The sequence below is a fragment of the Macaca thibetana genome, chromosome 4 (assembly GCF_024542745.1).
Source record: "Macaca thibetana thibetana isolate TM-01 chromosome 4, ASM2454274v1, whole genome shotgun sequence".
In the NCBI taxonomy this organism is placed as follows: domain Eukaryota; kingdom Metazoa; phylum Chordata; class Mammalia; order Primates; family Cercopithecidae; genus Macaca; species Macaca thibetana.
This window is the reverse complement of record NC_065581.1, coordinates 117515118-117537654: the sequence shown is the minus strand read 5'-3', so window position 1 is coordinate 117537654 and position 22537 is coordinate 117515118. Positions and strand designations below refer to the sequence as shown.

The 22537-nt window shown below is 36.0% G+C and overlaps 1 long non-coding RNA gene across 2 annotated transcripts; it reads right to left on the bottom strand.

Moving 5' to 3' along the window:
• Positions 1–12129: 12129 nt before the first annotated feature.
• LOC126952638 (uncharacterized) lies at positions 12130–14257 on the bottom strand. Of its 2 annotated transcripts, XR_007724973.1 has the most exons (4): positions 12802–14257; positions 12329–12388; positions 12209–12238; positions 12130–12178 (listed from the first exon to the last, which is right to left on the bottom strand). It is a non-coding gene; the product is annotated as an uncharacterized LOC126952638 (long non-coding RNA). The 2 variants fall into 2 exon arrangements; XR_007724972.1 differs by having other exon boundaries at positions 12143–12238.
• Between the last annotated feature and the right edge of the window lie 8280 nt (positions 14258–22537).

Below are 22537 nucleotides of genomic sequence, written 5' to 3'. Positions count from 1 at the left end.
ATATATAACCATAAAGATAAGTGTTTTTTTCTTTCCAGATTTTATTTTAGGTTCAAGGGTACAGGTGCAGGTTTATTACATGGGTAAATTGCATGTTGTGGGGGTTTGGTGTACAGATTATTCTGTCACCCGAGGTGACATAGTACCCAATAAGTAGTACCCAATAAGTACTTTTTCTATATTCACCCTCCCCTTACCATCTACCTTCAAGTAGGCCCCAGTGTCTATTGTTCCTTTGTGTCCACGTGTACTCGATGTTTAGCTCCCACTGATAAGCAAGAACATATGTGTGCATGTCTTTATGGTAGAAAAATTTATATTCCTTTGGGTATATACTCAGCAATGGGGTTGCTGAGTCAAATGGTAGCTCTGTTTTAAGTTATTTGAGAAATCTCCAAACTATTTTCTACCATGGCTGAACTTATTTACCTTCCCACCAGCAGTGTAAAATATTACTTTTCTCCACAGCCTTGCCAGCATCTGTTGTTTTTTTACTTTTTAATAACACCTAGAGGAATGAGAAAAGAGCAAGCCAATCTCAAAGCTAGCAGAAGAAAATAAATAACCAAAATCAGAGCTGAATTGAATGAAATTCAGATTAAAAAAAAAAAAAAACTATACAAAAGATCAATGAAACTAAAAGTTGGTTCTTGGGGAGAATAAGATTAATAGACTGCCAGCTAGATTAATAAAGAAAATAAGAGAGAAGATCTGAAGAAATACAATCAAAAATGACAAAGGGGACATTACCACTGACCCCACAGAAATACAAAAAACCCTCAGAGACAATTACAAGAACCTCCATACACACATACTAGAAACCTAGAAGAAATGGATAAATTCCTGGAAATATACAACCTCCCAAGATTGAACCAGGAAGAACCTGAAACCCTGAACAGACCAATAACGAGTTCCATAATTTAATCAGTAACAAAAAGCCTACCAACCAGCAAAAGCCCTGGACCAGATGGACTCATGGCCAAATTCAACCAGACATATGAAGAAGAGTTGGTACCAATCCTTTTGAAACTATTCCCTTCAAAAAAACTCGAGGAAGAGAGACTCATCTCTAAATTATTCTATGAGAACAGCATCATTCTGATACTAAAACTTGGCAGAGACACAACAAAAAGATATCAATAGTTTTTAAATAATTATTAAATGGTGAACATTTGAAATATCCTGTGCACCAGATACTCTTCCAAGTCTTACTTTATGTATTAATTTATTTTGTGTGTTTCTTTATTCTTTTATGTATTAACTTATTAATACAGTCTTTACAACAGCTATGTGATGAAAGTTCTATTTTATACTCATATTACAAATGAGGAAACTGAGGCATACGGGAGTGAAGGTCACATAGCTAAAAAGAAACAGAGCCAAGATTCAAATCTAGCTCTAGTTCTAAGGCCTGTGATAACCTCATACAATGTTCCATCTTCCAGGGGCATAGACAATTATTTCATATCTCCCCCAGCCCTCCCAAAGAATAGCCCCTTCTGAACATTAACTCTGTCACTTCAGTGATCCTCTCCAGGGTTGTTGATTGCTCCAGAAGAAATTAAAATGTTGTATTTTAGAGAACTATGTGCATATTGAGATGAGAGTTTTCCTCCAGTTTTACAGCCTAAGCTCTAGCCAGCTCAATACTTATTTTTCTTAATTGAAGCAGCCTGGTGTTTTTAGGTCTGTCATGTACTACAGCCAGGGTGTGCCACAACATTCCAGGAAAATGACACACACATAAATGTTGATGTTACTGTCATCTTCTGGGGCTGAAGTATAATAAGTGGTGACCCTGAGAGTTTGGCCTTTACCTAGATCATTAAAGCAAAATACTTTATTTTGTGTCTGCTCTGTATCTTTTATAGAGGTGCCCAAATCAGCCACTGTGTAACCTGTCCCCTCTGACTCTCGGGAGTGTCTTCTAGAGCCCGGTACACTTTGCATCCTACGAATGGGGGCTCTGCCTGGAAAAAGCTATAGAACCCCATGGAAGTGATCTAGAAAGGGTCACACTAAAATCCTCCTTTACATAAAGAGAATACTAAGGTCTAGAGAGGTAGATTCATTTACCCAATATCACAGAGGTATTAGTGGAAAATCCAGAATTTGAATCTAAACACAATGACACTGGGGTTTAGGTTTATTTATTTATTTATGGCTATAAGTTAATAAACTTAGAAAGTGAATATAAAAACTATGTGATAGGAACTGCCACATCTGGCCACGTTAAAGTAATAGGGACTAGGTTTATCCATCTTCATGAAATAACCAAGAAGTTGGAATAAGACAATGATTTTTAGACGTTAGAAAAGTCAACAGAGGACTATGAAGTAAATACTTCCATAGCCTCACTTATAACCTCAGAAAAATTTCCAAATCATGGAGGGAAACCCAAAAAGAACCTGGCAGTCTTGTAGAATTGAAAGGGTAGAATCTGGAATTAAGGGAGGCCAGAGAAGTTAGCTTTTGTAGGGCAAAATACAAAAAAAAAAAAAAAAAAAAAAAAAAGAAACTGCAAAGAAAACACTAGAGATATACAGAGGGGGCCTGTCATATCTTTAGCTAAGTACTGATCAGCACACATATTTGAGAAAAGAAACCAGAAAAAGAATCACTAGAATGGAGTAGAGAAAACAATCCCTGAAACTCATACAGGCCTAGGAACACTGTGAGTTCCCACTAGCCAGAATGGAAAGATCTCCTAGTACAGGGGACATCATTCGTCAGAATGATATTGCCTCAGTAGTGGGGTCAAATTAATCTAAGAAGAAAACCTGCTCTGAATCCACCATAACAAACCTTAAAGGCAAGCTTGAAATGATCTGATTGCAAGTAAACATAACTGAATCCCAAAACAAAGTCCAACATTATTTAAAGAGATACAGTGAAACTCAGCACCTAATAATGTAAAACACACAAGGTTTAGCATCTAATAAAAAATTGTCAGTCATTCAAACTAGTTGAAAGATACCACCCATAATAGGAGAAAATCAATCAATAAAAAGAGACCCAGAAAGAAGACATATGATAGAATTAACAGATAAGAATATTAGAGTGACTATTAAAAATATAATCCATATATTCAAGAATGTACAAGAAACTATACATTACGAGGGAAGAAATGGAAGAGTTATTTTGAAAAGACTCAAACCAAATTTCTAAAGACATTTTAAAAACACCTAAACTAAAAAGAAATACATTGAATGAATTTGGCAATATATTAGAGACTGCTGAAGAAAAGATAAGGGAATGTGAAGATTTAGTAAGAGGAACTACACAAAATGTAACATAGATTTTTTTCAATGGAAAAATAAATAGAGCTTCAGTGAATGTGGAACAATATCTAACAGTCTGACATATGTGAACTTAGATTTATTTCCAAAAAGAAAACGGATATGGTAAGGGAGAAAAGTAATTGAAGGAAACAATGATCCATCTTTTCCAAAGTTGATGAAAAGTAAAACCTACAGATCCAAAAATTTAATGAGTCTCAAGTAAAAAAGCATAAAAGGAACAGGAAGAAAACCATATAGTGGCACATTATAACCAATTTTTTAAAACACTGAAAGTTTTAAAAGTAGCCAGGGGACAAAAAGACATATTATACAGAAAAACATATACAGGGAACTTCTTATCAAAAACTATACATGCCAGAAGAAAACAGAGGACATAGTTACTCTAATGAAAGAAAAAAATGCCCACATAGAATTTTACACTCAGCAAAAAATGTTTCAAAAGTGAAATTGAAATAAGGACCTTTTCAGACAAACAAAAGCAGAGAGAATTCATCTCTAACAGAATGACACTTCAAGAAATGTTAAAGGAAATTCTTCAAACAACAGGAAATGATAGCACATGAAAATTTAAATCTACCCAAAGGAATAAATAACAGTGAAAATGGTAAATGTATAGGTGAATGTAAAAAATCACTTTTTTCTCAATTTTATTAACCTCTTTAAAGGATAATTGATGACTGAAAGCAAACATAATTATTTTTGTGGGCTTTATTGCCTAAGTTAAATGTATGATAGTAGTAGCACAAAATACTGTAAAAATAAAATGAAAGTGTAGTATTTTATATTTCTTACACAATACATGAAATGTGATATTATTATTTGAAAGTAGACAATGCTGAGTTACATAGTAAATTGGAGAGCAACAACTACTTAAAAAATGCATAAATAATGAGAAAACAATGGGGAAAAATGAATCATTAGAAATACTCAGTAAGTCCATAAGGAGGCAGGAAAATGGGAAGGGAAGGTACACATGTACCAAATAGAAAATAAATAGGAATATGATACTTTTAATCAACATTTTATCAATAAGTACATTAACTCTAAATAGCCTAAACATTCCAATGGAAAGGCATAAACTTTTAGATTTAATAAATTTTTTTAATTTAAGCAAAATTTAACTACTGCCCTCTAAAAGAAACTTGCTTTAAATGTAAATACACAAAGTAAAAGAATTGAAAAAGATATGTCATGCAAATATTAATAAAACATAAAGAAAGACAATAAATAACATCAGAGATGCAAACTGCAGAGGAAAGAATATTACCAAGTTAAAGAGGGATACTCTATTACAAGATAAAATTCAATTAATCAAGATGACATAAGATTTCTAAATGTATATGACCTAGTAACAGAACTTCAAAATAAAGAAAAAAAAGAAGTGAGAAGTTTCAAATCTACACTTATAGTTGAACATTTCAAAATCTCTACCTCAATAATAGAACAAAATACATTAAATTGTTAATTTTAAAGATATGAACAACAACAGCAAACCACATAACCAAAATGACATTAATAGAGCACTTCAGGAAACAACAGCAGAATACGTATTCATTTCAAATGCACATGGAATATTTACCAAAATATGCCAGAATACAATTCTAAATACATTTTAAAAGATTGAAACTACATTAAAGTATGGTTTCTAATCTCAATGGAAATAAATTAAAAAACAACAGAAAGATGTCTTTTAACATTCCCTAAATATTTGGAAGTTAAACAATGTATTTATAAATATCTGTAGTCAAAGAAATAAAAAACACCTTGAAATGAATAAAAACTAAAATACACAATATCAAAATCTGTGGCATGCAGCTAAAGCAATGCTTAGAATAGTAGAGCATTAAACAATAATATTTAAAAAGGAGGTATCTAATTTATAATCAGTTTTTTACATCAAGATAAAAAGCAAATGAAAACCAAAATAAGCCAAAAAAAAAAAAAAAGAAAGAGCTGACCACCAATAGGCCCTCGTGGACATAGACATAGAAATCCTTGATGAATTATAAGCCAATGTAATTCAACAATATATTCAAAGGATAGTTACTATATCATGGCCAAATAGAATTTATTCCAGAAATACAAGATGTATTCAATGTTCACATATCACTCAATGTAATTTACTATGTCAAAAGTATAAAAAAGAAACATGCACGTCTTAATGAATGCTGAAGAAGAATTTGGAAAAAATTAAAATGTATCATGATAAAAACTCTTATCAAACTAGAATTACAGAGAACTTCCTCAACCTGAAAAAGGGCATCTGCAAGCACTTAACATTATACTGAATAGTGAAAAACTATAACTATATAATGGTTTACTTTAACATTAAGAACAAGACAAGGATGTTCACTCACACCACACTCATGAAACATCATACTGAAAGTCCTAGATACTGCAATAAGGCAAGGAAAAGATACAAAAGGAACACAAATTGGAAAGGAAGAAATAAAAATATCTGTATTTCAGAAAACATGATTGTCTATGTGTACAATCTCAAGTAGCCTACAAAAATGCTGCTATATTTAATAAGTTCTACGATGTCTCAAGATTCAATATGAAGACACGAATAACAATTGCATGCCTATAAACTAAGAAACAATGGAAACTAAATGTTGTAAATATATTATTTACTAGCACACTTCATATCCAGATCTTATTTCTAATACTATTCTTCAATAAAAAAAATTAGGACCTGGGATAAACAGCTTATTCCAAGGCAGGTATAAGAAATATACAAGATGAGTTTCAAGTATCATATAGTGCCATAAAGTAAGGAAATGCTCAACACAAAATGAACAAAAAACCAAAACCACACAATGACAGGGTCATGCAAAGGAACATGGAATTCAAATGAAAGAGCTCCCAAATAAGTTAGAACAATTGGACAACAAAATAAAATAGTATTGGACTATAACCTGAAGAATAAAACAAATACCCCAAGTCCATACTGATATAAACAAATGTCTTAATAAATAATTAAACCAGAAAAAAGAGACAATTCTGTGCAGAAGAATTCCAAATAATTTATGTATGTTCTATGCCCTCAAAAATGTGGAATAAAACTCCCTACTTTTTCAATATTGCCTGTGCATAGTGACTTCCTTCCGAAAGGCACATTATACAATGAAGGGGAAAAAAAGGGAATAACTTTATACGGGAAAATCTAACACTACCCTAGTCAGGTGATAAAGATAAACATCAACAATGTTAGGTCAAATTGATAGAATGTATCTTTGAAACGCTGTAATGAAAATGAACTTCAGTTATGTGGTCTTCCTCCCTAAAACCCATAACCCTAATTATGGGAAAAACATCAGACAAATCTCAAGTAAGGAATATTCTACTTAATACCTGACTAACACTCCTCAAAACTATCAAGGTTATCAAAAACAAGAAAAGTTTGAGAAACTATCAGAGACAAATAGAGCCTTCCTGATGACTAAAGAGAATACGATATCCTGGATGGGATTCTGGAACAGAAAAAGAACATTTGGTAAAAACAGGAAATCTGAATCAAATGTGGGCTTTGGTTAACAATAATGTATCAATATTGGTCTCTTAACTGTAATAAATATACCATGCTAATGTAAAATGTGAATAAAGGGGAAAATTGGATGCAGATACATGAAAACTGCACTATCTTCATAATTTTTTGGTAGATCTAAAACTGTTTCAAAAATACTGTATTTTAAAATAACATTTACAATAGCATCAATAATATGAAATTTGTCAAAATATACATAAGAGCTATACACTAAAATGAGAAGGTATAGCATGTTCATGCATCAGAAGATTCAATATTTTAAAGTAATTTCCCTCAACTAATGTAAATTCAATAGAATCCGAACTCTCATTGGAAATTGACAATCTGATCACAAAATTTGTATAGATTAGCCAAAAAAATTTGGGAAAAGAAAAAAGTTAGAGGGCATACTAAACGTATTTCAAGATTTACTGATAAAGTAATCTTAGTAATAAAAATAGCATAATATGGTATAAAAAGAGCCATGCAGTAGAAACAAGTAGAGTTTAGAAATAGACCTCTCTATGTGACCAACTGATTTTCAACAATGGTGCCAAGGTAATTCAGCTGGGAAACAATAATCTTTTCAACAAATGTTAAACAATTGGACATCCAATGTCAAAAAAATTAACCTTGACCTTTACCTCACAATGCATTATAGACCTACAAATTTGGTACTAATAACTATAAAACTTCTAGAAGGAAACACAAAAGAAAATCTTTGCCAATCTTTTTTAGGCCAAGTTTCCTACACAAGACACAAAAAGCACCAAATAATGACAAACTGAACTTGGTGAAAATGAAAACTTCTGCTTTACAAAAATATTTTTTTTAAATAAAGACAATTCACAGACTAGGAGAAAATATTTATAAAACATAGACCTAAGAAATGACTGCTATCAAGAACATATAAGGAATTCTTACAATTTAATAAGTAAACAATCCCCTTTTTAAAATAAATAAAATATTTTAAGTGAGAGTGCAACAGTGAAGATATAGAGATGGATATAAGCACATGAAAAGATATTCAACATAATTAGCCATCAGGGAAATGCAAATTACAGCCACAAAACAATACCACACACCCACTAGAATGGATAAAACTTAAAAGGCTGAAATTGTCAGGTATTTGCAATATGAGGCAACCGGAGGCCGGGCGCGGTGGCTCAAGCCTGTAATCCCAGTACTTTGGGAGGCCGAGGCGGGTGGATCACGAAGTCAGGAGATCGAGACCATCCTGGCTAACATGGTGAAACCCCGTCTCTACTAAAAATACAAAAAACTAGCCGGGCGTGGTGGCGGGCGCCTGTAGTCCCAGCTACTCGGAGGCTGAGGCAGGAGAATGGCGTAAACCCGGGAGGCGGAGCTTGCAGTGAGCCGAGATCGGGCCACTGCACTCCAGCCTGGGTGACACAGCGAGACTCCGTCTCAAAAAAAAAAAAAAAAAAAAAAAAAAAAAAAAAAAAATGAGGCAACCGGAAACCTCATATGTTGAACATGGGAATGCATTAATATAAGGCACTTTGGAAAACAGTTTGGACACTTCTTATAAGATAAATATACACTTACTCTATGACCCAGCAATTTCTAAGCACATTTACCCAAGAGAAAAGAAAGCATATGTCTACACAAAGATTTATGTGCAAATGATCATAGTAGCTTCCTTCATAATAGTCAAAAATGGCAGGAATCCAAACACCCATAACTTGATGCATAGATAAACAAAATGTGATTTTTCTCCTACAGTAGAATACTACTCAGCAAAAAAGGAACAAGGTGCAGATACTTACAACAATATGGATAGCTTTCTAACTCAAAAAGCCAAACACAGAGACTGCATACTCTATGAATTCATTTTTAATTAAATTATAGAAAAAGCACAATTGTAACAATACTAAGCAAATCAGTTGTTGCCCAGGAATAGGAGGTTAAAGAAGATAATTTACTGTAAACAAACAGTCGGCAATTTTGGTGTCACAGAAATGTTCCATATGATGGTTGGTTGTCCTACTGCATAAAATTGTTTAAATTTATTTAATTGGATACAAAATTGGTGAATTTTATTGTCTGTAGAGCAACAAACCTGAAAGAAACAAAACAAAGATGAAAAAAGAGGAATTACTTTTCTGTAATTCTTTATAAAAGAATTCTATCCTTTCCAGAAATAGAAAATTAAAAAGCAGAAGAAAATTAAGTCATGTAGGGCCAGGTGCAGTGGCTCATGCCTGTAATCCCAGTACTCTGGGAGGCCGAAGTGGGTGGATCACTTTAGGTCAGGAGTTAGAGACCAGCCTGGCCAATATAGTGAAACCTTGTCTCTATTAAAAATAAAAAAATTAGCTGGGCATGAGAGCATGTGCCTGTAATCCCTATAATCCCTACTTGGGAGGCTAAGGCAAGAGAATTGCTTGAACCTGGGAGGTGGAGGTTGCAGTAGCCAAGATTGTGCCACTGTACTCCAGCCTGGGTGATAGAGCACATCTCTGTCTCAAAAAATATATATATACATATATATAGATAGATATAGATATAGATATATACACACACACACAATATAAGAAGAGGAAAAACTTTCCAAATAATAAACTATGGGTCATCCAAACTAATTAAATTGGCATTTCTCCTCATCAGTTAACAAACAGAAATGCAGAACTTATGCCATAACTCTATCATTTTCTAATTTTTAATTTAAAGAGACAGAAATTTCCCCTTCAGTGTAAATAAAAGGGTTATTCTTTTCTATGTAATTTTAAATTAATTTTGGAGCTACCTAGACAGCAGAATCACTTATTTAGGTACCATTAGCAATGTACCCTCATGGAGAAATACGAAAGATACTTTTAAGTTATTATTTTCCCTCCAACTAGTTGCCTGGCTAGTCTTGGAGAGAGCAAGCTCATCACCTTGGGTTCCATCTGTAAAATTCACACAATATCCGCTTGACAGAAGTTGGGGGTGGGGAACAGATGCATTAATAGGCATCTAAGCAATTGCAGATCTGGCATTAAAGCATTGCTACCCACGTCCTTGTGCTGCTACACACCAAGGGCTCCTCGGCCAGGCCTTCTCATGGCTGCAGCCTCGGTGTCCTTTATCCCAGGCTCAACCCCAGCCTGAGTCCTGATGGCCTGCCAGTGCCGTCTCTACACTCCGTTCCAACAAGGACTCCCAGCCAAGCCAGAGACAAAAGGAGCTGTGCTACCTTCCACACCTTCAGTGCTCCCTTTTCAAGGTGTAAGATGCCTAAGAAACCTCAGAGAGCAACAGCAACATTGTTCACATGCAGACAAAGGTTTCTGTTTCCTGATGCACACATAATAGCAATATTTTTTTAAAAAAGCATCTAAACAAAAACCTGTTCTAACATGGAACATTGACAGCCACCTGGAAATGTGCATGGAGATAAATTTTACCAACAATACTAATAATAACAAGCATGGTGAGTGTTCAAGGCCAAGAATGAAAACTATACCATTTAATCCTTCCGCCAGCTCACCTAGGTAGGTGTTATTATTCCTACTTTACAGATAAGAAACTGACTGGACTCAAAAAAGTTCGCGTGTTTACAGCTAATACAGTCAGGATTTGAACCCATGACAGAAAGAAGGACTTTGTAAATGTATTCATCATTTAGCACCACCTGAGCACAGCACAAAGGGCTAATCTGATTATCTCAGAAAGGATATTGGGAACAAGTTATACCTAGAAGAGGACATGAGAAATAGGGAAACTTGACTAACTTTTTCATCTTGAGGCCATGAGCCCACATCATGGCACTAGATAAAAACAAAATGAAAGCAGAGAGGGCTGTGCTCTGGGACAAAAGGGGCACTTTCTTCTTCATTCTCAACACCCAAGCTCCTGGGAGACCCGTTGACACACAGCTTTCATTTCCTGCCATACGTTTCCAGCATCCACAATCCTTAATCTTCTTATGAACAGGCACATCCTCTGCACACAACCTTCTTTTGGAAATTGATTGAGGGTAGGTAGCTGGCAAGGAGAAATCACCAAGAAGAAAAGGTGGTAAGTGGGTAGATGGGGGTCACTGGAAATAAAAGAAATCAGAGATACATTTGTACTTGCTTGGAATAAATGACGAAGTAAAATAAGTGTGATCATTTGAGACAGTCAGTCATTCTGACCTTCATAAAAAGAGCAGGATGATTCCGCTTTTCTCCCACTCCAAGCCATTTTAAAGCAATTGAAAAGGGTTCGCTTCTACCAGAGAACAGGGTGGTGAGATAGAGCTGTTATCTACAAAAAGGGCTTCAGAAGTGTCAGTGCTTAAATGAAATTTGAAAGGAATGAAATAGCAAGCTTTTTTTTTTTTTTTTTTTTAACCATTTCAGCATTTTATTTCCTGCTAACCTCTGGGGGTGAAAGGCAGAGTGATATACTGAGACAGCCAGGCAGTAGACTAATGTATCTCCTCAGCAGTGACCCCTTCTGAGTGAAGAAAGGAGGTGTGACTGTCTCACTTTCTCATGGAAATAGAAGATTCTCATGTAGCATATGCAAAGACGATCAGGTGTGAGGAAATAAGCAACACAAGTGGAGGCTGATACGTATTCACCTTAAAAGGTGGCTCACGCCTGTAATCCCAGCACTTTGGGAGGCCAAAGCGCACAGATCATGAGGTGAGGAAATCTAGACCATCCTGGCTAACACAGTGAAACCCCGTCCCTACTAAAAACACAAAACATTAGCCAGGTGTGGTGGTGGGCGCCTGTAGTCCCAGCTACTCGGGAGGCTGAGGCAGGAGAATCACTTGAACCTGGGAGGCAGAGGTTGCGGTGAGCTGAGATCATGCCACTGCCCTCCAGTCTGGGCGACAGAATGACACCCTCAAATAAATTAATAAATTAATAAATTAAAATAAAATAAATAAATAGATACATAAAGGTTTTCATCTCTGAGGTCAGGATTTTGTGATTTTCACCATGTGCAAAGGTTTAAGAGACTCCACAACTCATTTCTGAGAAAACAAAGGCTCCCCCTGAAGAATCATGTATCTGTCTCCTACGGCTACTCTAACAAAATACCACAAACTGCGTGGCTTTAAAGCAACAGAAAGGTATTGTCTCACAGTACTGGAGGCCATAAGATCAAAATCAAGGTGACAGCAGGGCCATGCTCCCTCTGAAACCTGGAGGGGAGAATCCTTCCTTGCCTCTTCCAAGATTCTGGAAAAAGCCATTAGTCCTTGGAGTTCCTTGGATAGCAGTCGTATCTCTCCTGTCTCTGCCTCTGTCTTCACCTGACGTTCTCCCCGTGTCTCTGTCTTCACCTGACGTTCTGCCTGTGTCTCTGTCTTCACCTGACGTTCTCCCTGTGTCTCTGTCTTCACCTGACGTTCTGCCTGTGTCTCTGTCTTCACCTGACGTTCTCCCTGTGTCTCTGTCTTCACCTGACGTTCTGCCTGTGTCTCTGTCTTCACCTGACGTTCTGCCTGTGTCTCTGTCTTCACCTGACGTTCTGCCTGTGTCTCTGTCTTCACCTGACGTTCTCCCTGTGTCTCTGTCTTCACCTGACGTTCTCCCTGTGTCTCTGTCTTCACCTGACGTTCTGCCTGTGTCTCTGTCTTCACCTGACGTTCTGCCTGTGTCTCTGTCTTCACCTGACGTTCTGCCTGTGTCTCTGTCTTCACCTGACGTTCTCCCCGTGTCTCTGTCTTCACCTGACGTTCTGCCTGTGTCTCTGTCTTCACCTGACGTTCTGCCTGTGCCTCTGTCTTCACCTGACGTTCTGCCTGTGTCTTCACCTGACGTTCTGCCTGTCCTCTGTCTTCACCTGACGTTCTCCCCGTGTCTCTGTCTTCACCTGACGTTCTGCCTGTGCCTCTGTCTTCACCTGACGTTCTGCCTGTGCCTCTGTCTTCACCTGACGTTCTGCCTGTGCCTCTGTCTTCACCTGACGTTCTCCCTGTGCCTCTGTCTTCACCTGACGTTCTCCCCGTGCCTCTGTCTTCACATGGTGTTTTCTTCTTGTCACAAGGACACCAGTCATGTTGGATTAGGTCCTACCCTACTGACCTGATCTTACCTTGATTACATCTACGAAGACCCCATTTCCAAATAAGGTCACATTTAAAGATACTAGGGGGTTAGAACTTTAACCTATCTTTTGTGGGGAATATAATTCAAAGTCGAAGAGAACCACAGCCACTCACGCTCACATTTTCCATTCATTCATTCACTCTCCAAGGGGAAAGCATCTGAGCTGTGTCTGCTGCTTCCCACAGGAGGAGGACCACGTAGTGGGGAGCAGGGAGATGGGAGGCAGGTGCAGGTGTTTTCAGGACAAAAAGGCTGGATGAAGAAAGGACGACAAAAGTCAGATAGGTGAGAAACAAAGAATGCGATCAAGAAATATTATCAGTTGAGTGTTACTAGAGAATAAAAGAGGAAAGGGAGGAAGTAGCAGTGTCAAATTCCCAGGAAGGTCCAATGTGGCAAGATTTGAAAAGCAGCAGCAGAGTGGTAACTTTACCTTCTCCCCCTTTCAGTTTCAAAGTATCTATAGTTTTAATGCAAGTTTTACAGCACATCCTATCAAGGTTCATATTTTTCCATCAAAATAAAGCTCTGTATATATTACTCTATAGACCTACTCCAAAAAATGTTAAGGTATATTATATTTTAGAGCAATTGGGCCAGGAAAGATAAATCACCTAAACAAAAGCATTAAACTGTAAAATATTTGAAAGATCTGTTTTTCAAAGATATATATTAATTAAAGTTAGCCTGATATATACTGTCTCTTCTGGGAATATGACTGGTTGAGTTGTTGCAGACTCTACTTTCACTCCAAGTATATAGAAAACCCTGATAAGTATAACATTTTTAAAATACAACACTAATCCTGAAGGAAATAACAGAATTATAAATAAAGAAGTAAATGTCAAATTTGATGCCTTTATCTCTGAGAGGGAGAGAACCCATCAGGTTCCAATATAGATCTTGACAGTAAAAGGTTAGGCTTTCAATAGCTATCCAGGAACAGGAGACATTGAAATAAAGCCAGGACCCTAATAACAACCACATTTTCCATGAAAATTGGACTAGAAGTGGCAAGGAAGCCTGTAGCTGATTTAAAACACTGGGTAGGGAAAAAATAAATTTCCAAAGAAAAACTAAAACAGTATATCTAACTAGGTGTGAGATCTAAATGTGCAGTATCCAACTGGTGCATGAGACTCAAATCTGCGAAATGAGATTTGAAAAGAAAATTGATCCTAGATCAATGGAAACTAATATTTGTGGCAGAAGTAAACAAGCAATGAAATACACAACTAATTTATAAGAAACCAGATCACGTAAGACTCTCACAGATAAATGCTTGTGAAGGTGAGCTAGCTCTGTGAAATTATAAATCATACAAGGAAATGAATCACTATGAGAATGGGTCAGTAGATACAACAGGGTAATTACCATGTTAATTAAAACTTTAAAATAGTGTACATTAAAAGTATTCCAAATTGGGTATATTTCAGAAATTAAAATTATTAAAATGTGAAATAAAGCACTAACAAAATTAATGAGACAATTTTAAGAAGCAGATTATGAAAAAGGTTAAACATAATTCTAGAATTTTTTTAAAAATATCACTAAAATCTAAATGCACAGAATGGGTAAAACAGTGCATAAACACAGCCAAAAAGCAGACAACTGTACTAGAAAATAGTTTGGAAAAAATTATCAAGAGTACCACTCAGAGCCATCAAAATAGGAAATATGAATATAAGGTAAAGACACAAAAAATAGAGAAAATCCAACATATTTTCAAATAGGAGTTTCCAAAAGAATAATAGAGAAAATGCTGACAATGTATAAATGGAAAGATAATAGCTGATAAGTTTTCAGAACAGTAAATCATTCCACAATTTAAACAAGTATAGCAGATGCTGAGCAGAATTAAAGCATAAATTCACACCAAGGCACATCTAAATGAAACTTCAGACTACAAATCAAAAAGAAAATGTTAAAAACATCTAGGAGAAATGGAGATTACCCATAAAGAAATGACAATTAGAGGGGTAGCAGATTTCACAACAGTAAAAATAGACGCCAGAAGACAATGGAAAAATATATGTCAGTCTATCATTTTATACAAGCTAAATAATTATTCAAAAGATTTCAAGCAAAAACAAAAGTCCATGGTAAACAAAAGAGGTAAACTAAGAGGGTCAAAATTATTCCAAATCAGTAATCAAAAGAAATATAAATGGGTGGCAGGCGCAGTAGCTCAAGCCTATAATCCTAGCACTTTGGGAGGGCGAGGCAGGCGGATCACCTGAGGTCAGGAGTTCGAGACCAGCCTGGCCAACATGTCAAAACCCCATCTCTACTAAAAATACAAAAATGAACTGGGCATGGTGGTATGCACCTGTAATCCCAGCTACTCGGGAGGCTGAGGCAGGAGAATCACTTGAACCCGGGAGGTGGAGGTTGCAGTGAGCTGAGATCGCGCCATTGCACTCCAGCCTGGGCAACAAGAGTGAAACTGTGTTTCAAAAAAACAAAAAGAATAAAAAAAGAAATATAAATGGGTTAAACTTAAGAGCACAGAGATTCTAAAATAGGATTTAAAAAAAAAAAATCACAGTTCTTAGCTGTTTTATAAAACATAATACTCAAATTACAGAAGTCTGACATTTAATAAATAGGAAAGAATAAACCAGGATAATACTAAAGAAACAAAAGGTATTTGTAAAAGATGTTCACCACATTAATATCAGGCAAAAGAGATTTTGAACAAAAGCCATGTTAGAAATAAAGAAAACTGTTACTTTTAATAACATAAAAGACAATTCCTCAGGAGGAAGATCCTGAATGCACCTTGTAGCATTACCCTCAAAATAAATAGAACAAAAATAGACAGAAATGAAAAAAGAAATATCCCAGATAAAAGTGAATAAAATATTATCTTAAAAGCAATTTATATATGAGTTAAACTTTTATAGACATGAAAGCTAGTTATGGTTTTAAGACAAATTATCTCCACTGCCATCTTATTTATACCACACATTAGCTTCTGACACCAGAGTGTAAAAAATCATTTCCTATCATAAATTATACATTTTTATTTTATTTTATTTACTTTTTTGAGATGGAGTCTTGCTCTGTTGCCCAGGCTGGAGTGCAATGGTGTGATCTCCCGCTCACTGCAACCTCTGCCTCCCGGGTTCAAGCAATTCTCCTACCTCAGCCTCCCAAGTAACTGGGATTAGAGGCATGCACCACCACGCCAGCTAATTATTGAATTCTTTTAGTAGAGACAGGGTTTCAGCATGTTAGCCAGGCTGGTCTCCAACTCCTGACCTTAGGTGATCTGCCCACCTTGGTCTCCCAAACTGCTGTGATTACAGGCATGAGCCACCATGCCTGGCCTAAATTTTTAAATAAGGAAGCTTAAGTATAAATAGTTAAGCTTCTAACTTTAAACAACCTTTAAAAAAACAATAATCCTCTTTTGTATAGTGACTTTTATGTATAAAGAATTTTCATAAACATTGATGGAATCACACAGAATATTTAATAACTAAGGCTAAGATTATGCCTTCTAACTATAAAAATCAGTGGGTTTTTGTTGTTTGTTTTGAGACAAGGTCTCACTCTGTCACCCAGGCTTGCATGCAGTAGAATGATCATAGCTGACTGTACCCTCAAACTTCTGGGCTCAAGGTATCCTCCTGCCTCAGTCTCCTGAGTTGCTAGGACTACAGGCACATCACTATTCCAGGTAAATTTTTTAATATTTTTTTTTAGATACAGGATCTAACTGTGTTGCTCAGGCTGGTCTCAAACTCCTGGCCTCAAGAGATCTTCCTGCTTCAGCCTCCCAAGTGGAAAACCAGTGTTCTTTATGTTACCAGACTGCCTTTCAAGCATCTTAGAGTTTGTTAGAAAATATAATCATTGATGTATCTGTTTCACCCAGCATTTATTATGTGTGTATACCATCTACAATGTGTATGTGGTGATGAGGCAGACGCAGAGGCTGCACACACTCAAACGGTGATTCCTTGTCTCTCCATTTGTGGTTTTCCTCTTGTTTCTTGCTGTTACTTCTCGGTCTCCATTGTGGGCTACCCCTTTCCTGCCCAAACCTTACATCTTCTCCAGGATTCCATTCTGCTCTGTTGCATTCTTGGTCGACACTCCCTGCCTGGGCCATCTCATTCTTTACATTTATTTCAGTTCTCAAGTACTGGTCAAAGTAATAACTATCAAAACCATACTTCCAAGCCCAGATCTATGTGTGGAACCCAAGAAGAGAAATCCATTGCACATCATAAACTTACTGGGATATTCTCTCTACTTCCTCAACTTCTGATTATTACTAAAGTAGATTGTGTGGCTCTGCTTCTCGGATCTTTACAAATTTATTCTCCCTTGTATTTTTTTCCTATTCCTTCCCTATTATCACCTAGTCATTAACACCACTAAAGGCATTGACCTTAAAAAGAGACTTTTCACTGTCAGAGCAGGGGAGTGACCTTAGTTACTACTTCACAGAGAACACAGAAGTGACTGCATAGAAACTTCCTCGACTTCCCTCTTGTTCTCTCCCAAATTCCTTACTATTCCACCCATTTCCTTTCCTTTCTTCCTGACTCCTGTTTTAGAAGTTGAGTCTCTTTTTCTTACAGAGATATTCTAGTAAGGCAGATAGGGGTGTCAGCGAGGTATTCCTTATAACTTCAAGTTTGCATGCTGGGAATGAAATTGAGAGAAATGTAATTAATGAGATTAGCCATCTGTACAAGAAATGTCCCTCAGTAATGAAAGGCCAGAGTGTTTCAGAATCATCCAGGCTTGGTGCCCTCAGCGTCCTCTTGGAGAATCATTAGCCTGTTTAGGACTACAGGTAATCAACTGAGTCATAAAGACATAAAATTTGGAGGCAGACATTAGTTTAAATAATCCTAGTGAAACTACTCGTTGTATAATTTTGTTTAATTTATCTAACTTTTCTATGCCTCAGCTTTCTCATCTGTAAAATAAGTTTGGTGGTATATACTTCACATAAATTGAAGTTTAAATTAGAGAATTTACACATAACCTGTACACAGTAAGTCTCAACAATGATGGCAGTATCTGTTATGTAGAAATAGTACTGATTGTGGTCATTGCTGGTTTCACTATGTAAATAAGAACAATTATCATGAAGCATAGGAAACTGATTCAAAGGGGCAGGTCTGACTGTGTACTATACAGCTGTCTACCGACCAGTGGATCTAAATTAGCCAGTCTCTTCATAGGTAGATTTCCTTGGACTACCATAGCTCAATGCATTAAAATGATTCCATCAACTCTCATTATTCTGATTCTTTGCTCATCAACCAACCTGCTTTTGGTAATTTGACTTCTTAGGTAACTTTCCTCTAGAGAGAGTCATAAACATTCCAGTCCTCTTGCCAAGTATAGTTCTCATTTTAAAAATGGATATTCTGGTTTACAACTCTCTTGTGAGTTGAATTGGCAGAGTTCATCCCTGAGAAACAGGATCTGCAGCCATATTGGCATAAAGTTCTGCCTCCAAAGAGCTGATAATCCAGCCACGGCTTAGCCTGACCTCACTGAAGTGATATCTGAGCATCCAGCCAGCTTCACAGGATGCCAAATTTATGACATCGTCTTCCAAGTGCAACAAAAGTCCCCTTAGAGCTGCGATGCCATCCCCATTTGCCCTTCAGTGATTCTCTCTCTCTCTCTTTTCTTTTGTCAAATTGTCCTTCTCTGGTTCCTCCACCACTCCTTCCCACAAATAAATTTGTCTCTCTTTTTCTATAAATTCTTTTATTTACTAGTTTTCTCCTCAAACTACTTTTCTTTTATCATATATTCTTCTTCATTGCAAACCTTCTTTAAGCAGTAATTTAAGTGAAATATGGCTGATTACACACACATGGAAACAAGATACTCTCCTCAAAATATTTAAACATAGAGAAATTTTTTAAAAATAAAATGCACCTAATTGAGTTTCAAAACCAAAAAGAGAAGCCTCCCGGTGCCATAAACAAAGGTAGATTCCACAGAGGTAAGCAAAAGATAAAACAGAAAGACTCATGAAAGCTGAGACCACACATGGGCTGTAATTTGGGGGCACCGACAAAAGCAAAATGCCTGGGAGCTAAGTCTTGCACCTCACAAATAGGGAGAGGCTGAAACCTACATGCATAGTAAGTGCCAGAAGACAAAACTGGGCAAGATGTAGAAAATATAAAAGGTCGTCCATTGCTATAAATGACAATGGACAGAAAAAGGTCGTTCATTGCTATAAATGACAATGGACAGATATATAAGTAAAAACTCTGAATCTGAAGAAATGTAATTAGAGAATAACATAAAAAGAACTTTGACAGTAAAATGTTTAAAATTTTCAAAGAAGTCAAAGAGGGACATGCGGTTATAAAATAAAATCAGATAATCATGAAACAAAGGCACATTGTTGTAAAATATGAAAATTATGAAAATAAAATAGTGTTCTTTAAACTGAAAATCTCAACAAATGGGCTAAATGATGGACTTAATACAGGTTAAGATAAAGTTAAAAGATAAAATTGACAATGTCTCCTATAACATTGCAAAGGTAAAGACATGAAAAATGTAGAAAGATGTAAACAATAAGGAGGATAAATCATCACTCATATTTTTCTGATAGGTCTTTGTGAAGTAAAGAGCAGAAGAAATAAAGACCAGATGATACTAAAATAGACAGTGGCTGAGAATGTTACAGAGCTGAAAAAAAAAGACTTGATTTCCCAGATTTAAAAATCCACTGAATGCCAAGGTTCAATGAAGTTTGTTTTAAAATATAGACATCAGAACAAGCTGTATTAAAACTACAGATTATCAAAGAGGAAGAAAAATTCCCACAAGCTACTAAAAAGAAAGCAGACCTAGAAAAGAAATAACAATAACACTGAGAGAAGACTCCTGTAAGCAAAAGTGGATACCAGAAGAGAGCAGGGCATGTACTCAGGGCACCAAGTGAAAATAAATATCAGTCTAGAATTTTATACCCATTTTATTTACAAATCAAGAACGCTCTTTTAAAAAAGAAGCATCTAGAAAGTTTATCATCTACAGGTTCCCACAGATAATACCACTGAGGAGATCCTTTACCAAGAACAATCAACCCAATGGGAAAGAATAAGATGTTAGAAGCAGATGTGACCAAATTAATTGATAGATAATTAATGTGTGATAAACCTACTACGTTGACAATAAACTGTGAAATTAGTATTTTCAGATGTATTTTGAAACAACAAGTATTATAGAAAAAAATGGTGGTGTGAGATAATTCTCTATATCTCTTTTTGTTTCCGCAGGTCTTGTAAGCAGAGACAGTGACTACCTTATACGTGGAATGCCTCTCTCTAGAGTAAAGGACAGTTTTCCTTACAGCCTTGGAAGACTGAGAGAGCATCTTCTCCCTAGAAAAGGACATCCATGCTTACTGCCGTTTATATTATAAAAGATTCAAGTTTTCTAAGTTCAGGGCGTTGCTCCCTGTAATGAAACCCACTGTGTTTCCAAGTATCACCTGGCCCTCCCTCTTGGTATCCCTCTTTGGGAACTGGGGCTCCAGGAACTGGGAAAGACAATGCCAATACTCTGGCTATTGCTATTACTCTGAGTAATACAAGTTCTTCATCTCTGCCCCAGGTTGTGTATTCTAGCATCCATGGAACTATAGCAAGCTAACTTGTTAGTTTGCGAGTAGAGCAAAGTCCAAGGCCCTTCACACATCTTGATAGATGGGGTTGGAAAGGGAATTTAGATAAAACTAAGAAGAGTGTTTTGGGGGAAGAAGAAGAAGAAATTAACTGTAGAATATCTTGGGAAAATATAGGCATTCTTGTTAATGTATTTAAGTCACATGTCTAACTTTGAGAGTGGTATAGGAAATTAAGGGCAATTTAGTTTTCTAAATTTTTAATACTTTATTATTTCAAAGACAAGAAATGCAGGATAAAAACAAAGAGAAGGTATAATAGAAATGTGTAAAATGGATTGGCAAAATATACGTTCAAATATATAAACAAATAAATAAATGAGTACACCTAAAATAATTGAAGGAATGGGCTTCACTTGGTCCAGTAGGAATTTTATTACAGTTAAATATTGCTAACAAGTAGATGATGTCACTGTATACATCTAGCTAGCAAAAGCCACTAAAGGAGGTAAAGTGAGGAAAAATCACACTCCAGAAGCTCTCAAATATCTTGGATGAGATGTTTGAAGAAAAAAGAAACTTAAAAGTCACGGATAAAAAGAAACATATTCTTAGATTGTGTTTTACATATCTGGTTACATGTTATTTGCAAGAGCTGGGACTGAAACAAAGTGACACAGAATGTTTAAAATTAAAGAGTCAGAAGGAATATGTACCAGGAAATTAGTAACCTAAGAAAGGTTGGGATAATGATATCTATGTCAACAACTTACCAAGACGGACTCAAAAATACAGAGAAAACCTAACTATACGAATAACCAGATATATAAATTAAGGCAGTAATCAAAATTTTCCCTTTCTTCAAGCACCCTACAACCCATATTCCCTCATCAAGGAATCTGTCTCAAAAAACTTCATGAACAAACCTTCAAAGAATAGAGAGTCCCTTCAAGGAACAGAGAATATTATACTAGCTGTTCCAGAGAAATAAAAACAGTAATAGCCACCCACCTTACTTCATTAAGCCAACAAAACTCTGATATTAAAACTATCTGACTACAAGAAAATAAATGCAACAGTCAATTTTACTTGTGAAAAAAATTTCTATCAATAAAATTCACAGTATTAATAAATTAAGGGAGAAAAGTCATATTACCACCTACTTTTTTTTTCACAAGAGGTCATTAAGCTATACCTAAATACATTTTTTAAGTGCAAACATTTAATAAGATTCAATAATCATTCATATTTTTTTAAAACTGCTAACCTACAACTAGAAGGAAACTGTCTTACCCTGAGTAAGTATATTTACAAATATCTTTATAGCAAAGATCGTTATTAAGGATGGAAAAGTATTCCCTCTAAAGACAGCTATAAAAGAATTATTTTAACTGCATTCTATTATTTCTGTCATGCATGTATTTTATTGGATAGTCAAGTCAATACAATGATACAATAAAAGTAATAGGATAATCATAATTGTTTTTCTGTTGTTGTTGTTTACAGTTTTCATGATCACATACCCAGAAACCTGTGTGTATATGTGATTAGATGTTATAGAACTTAAAAGAACATTCAACAAGGTTGCTGGTTATATAAAATATATATATACCTAGATACTGCTTGGGTCATACCTGCCTATGGATGAGGCCACTGTGGGAGGTAAAAGATCCTCCACCAATGTACAACTTCCTCATCTACTTCCTATTTCCCCTCTAGGCTGAGATGGGCCATCTAGCTCATCTGCCTCCCTCACCTGTGTGCCTATTTCAGCATCGTTTCAGCCCACTTTACAAAACAGCTGGCCTTAGTGTAGTAACATTCCCAAATTTGGATTTGTGCTTAGAGAGCAGGACAGATTATCATTGCCTTTGCTATAAGCTGCACATTTCAAACAAGCCTCATTAGAAGTCAACACAAAGCACATTGGCAGTAACCCAGCTAATAAAAAATATCTGGCTTTTTATTTGTCCCTTTTGGAATTTCGAGAAAGTTAATTAGTTGAGACAAATTTGGGCATTTC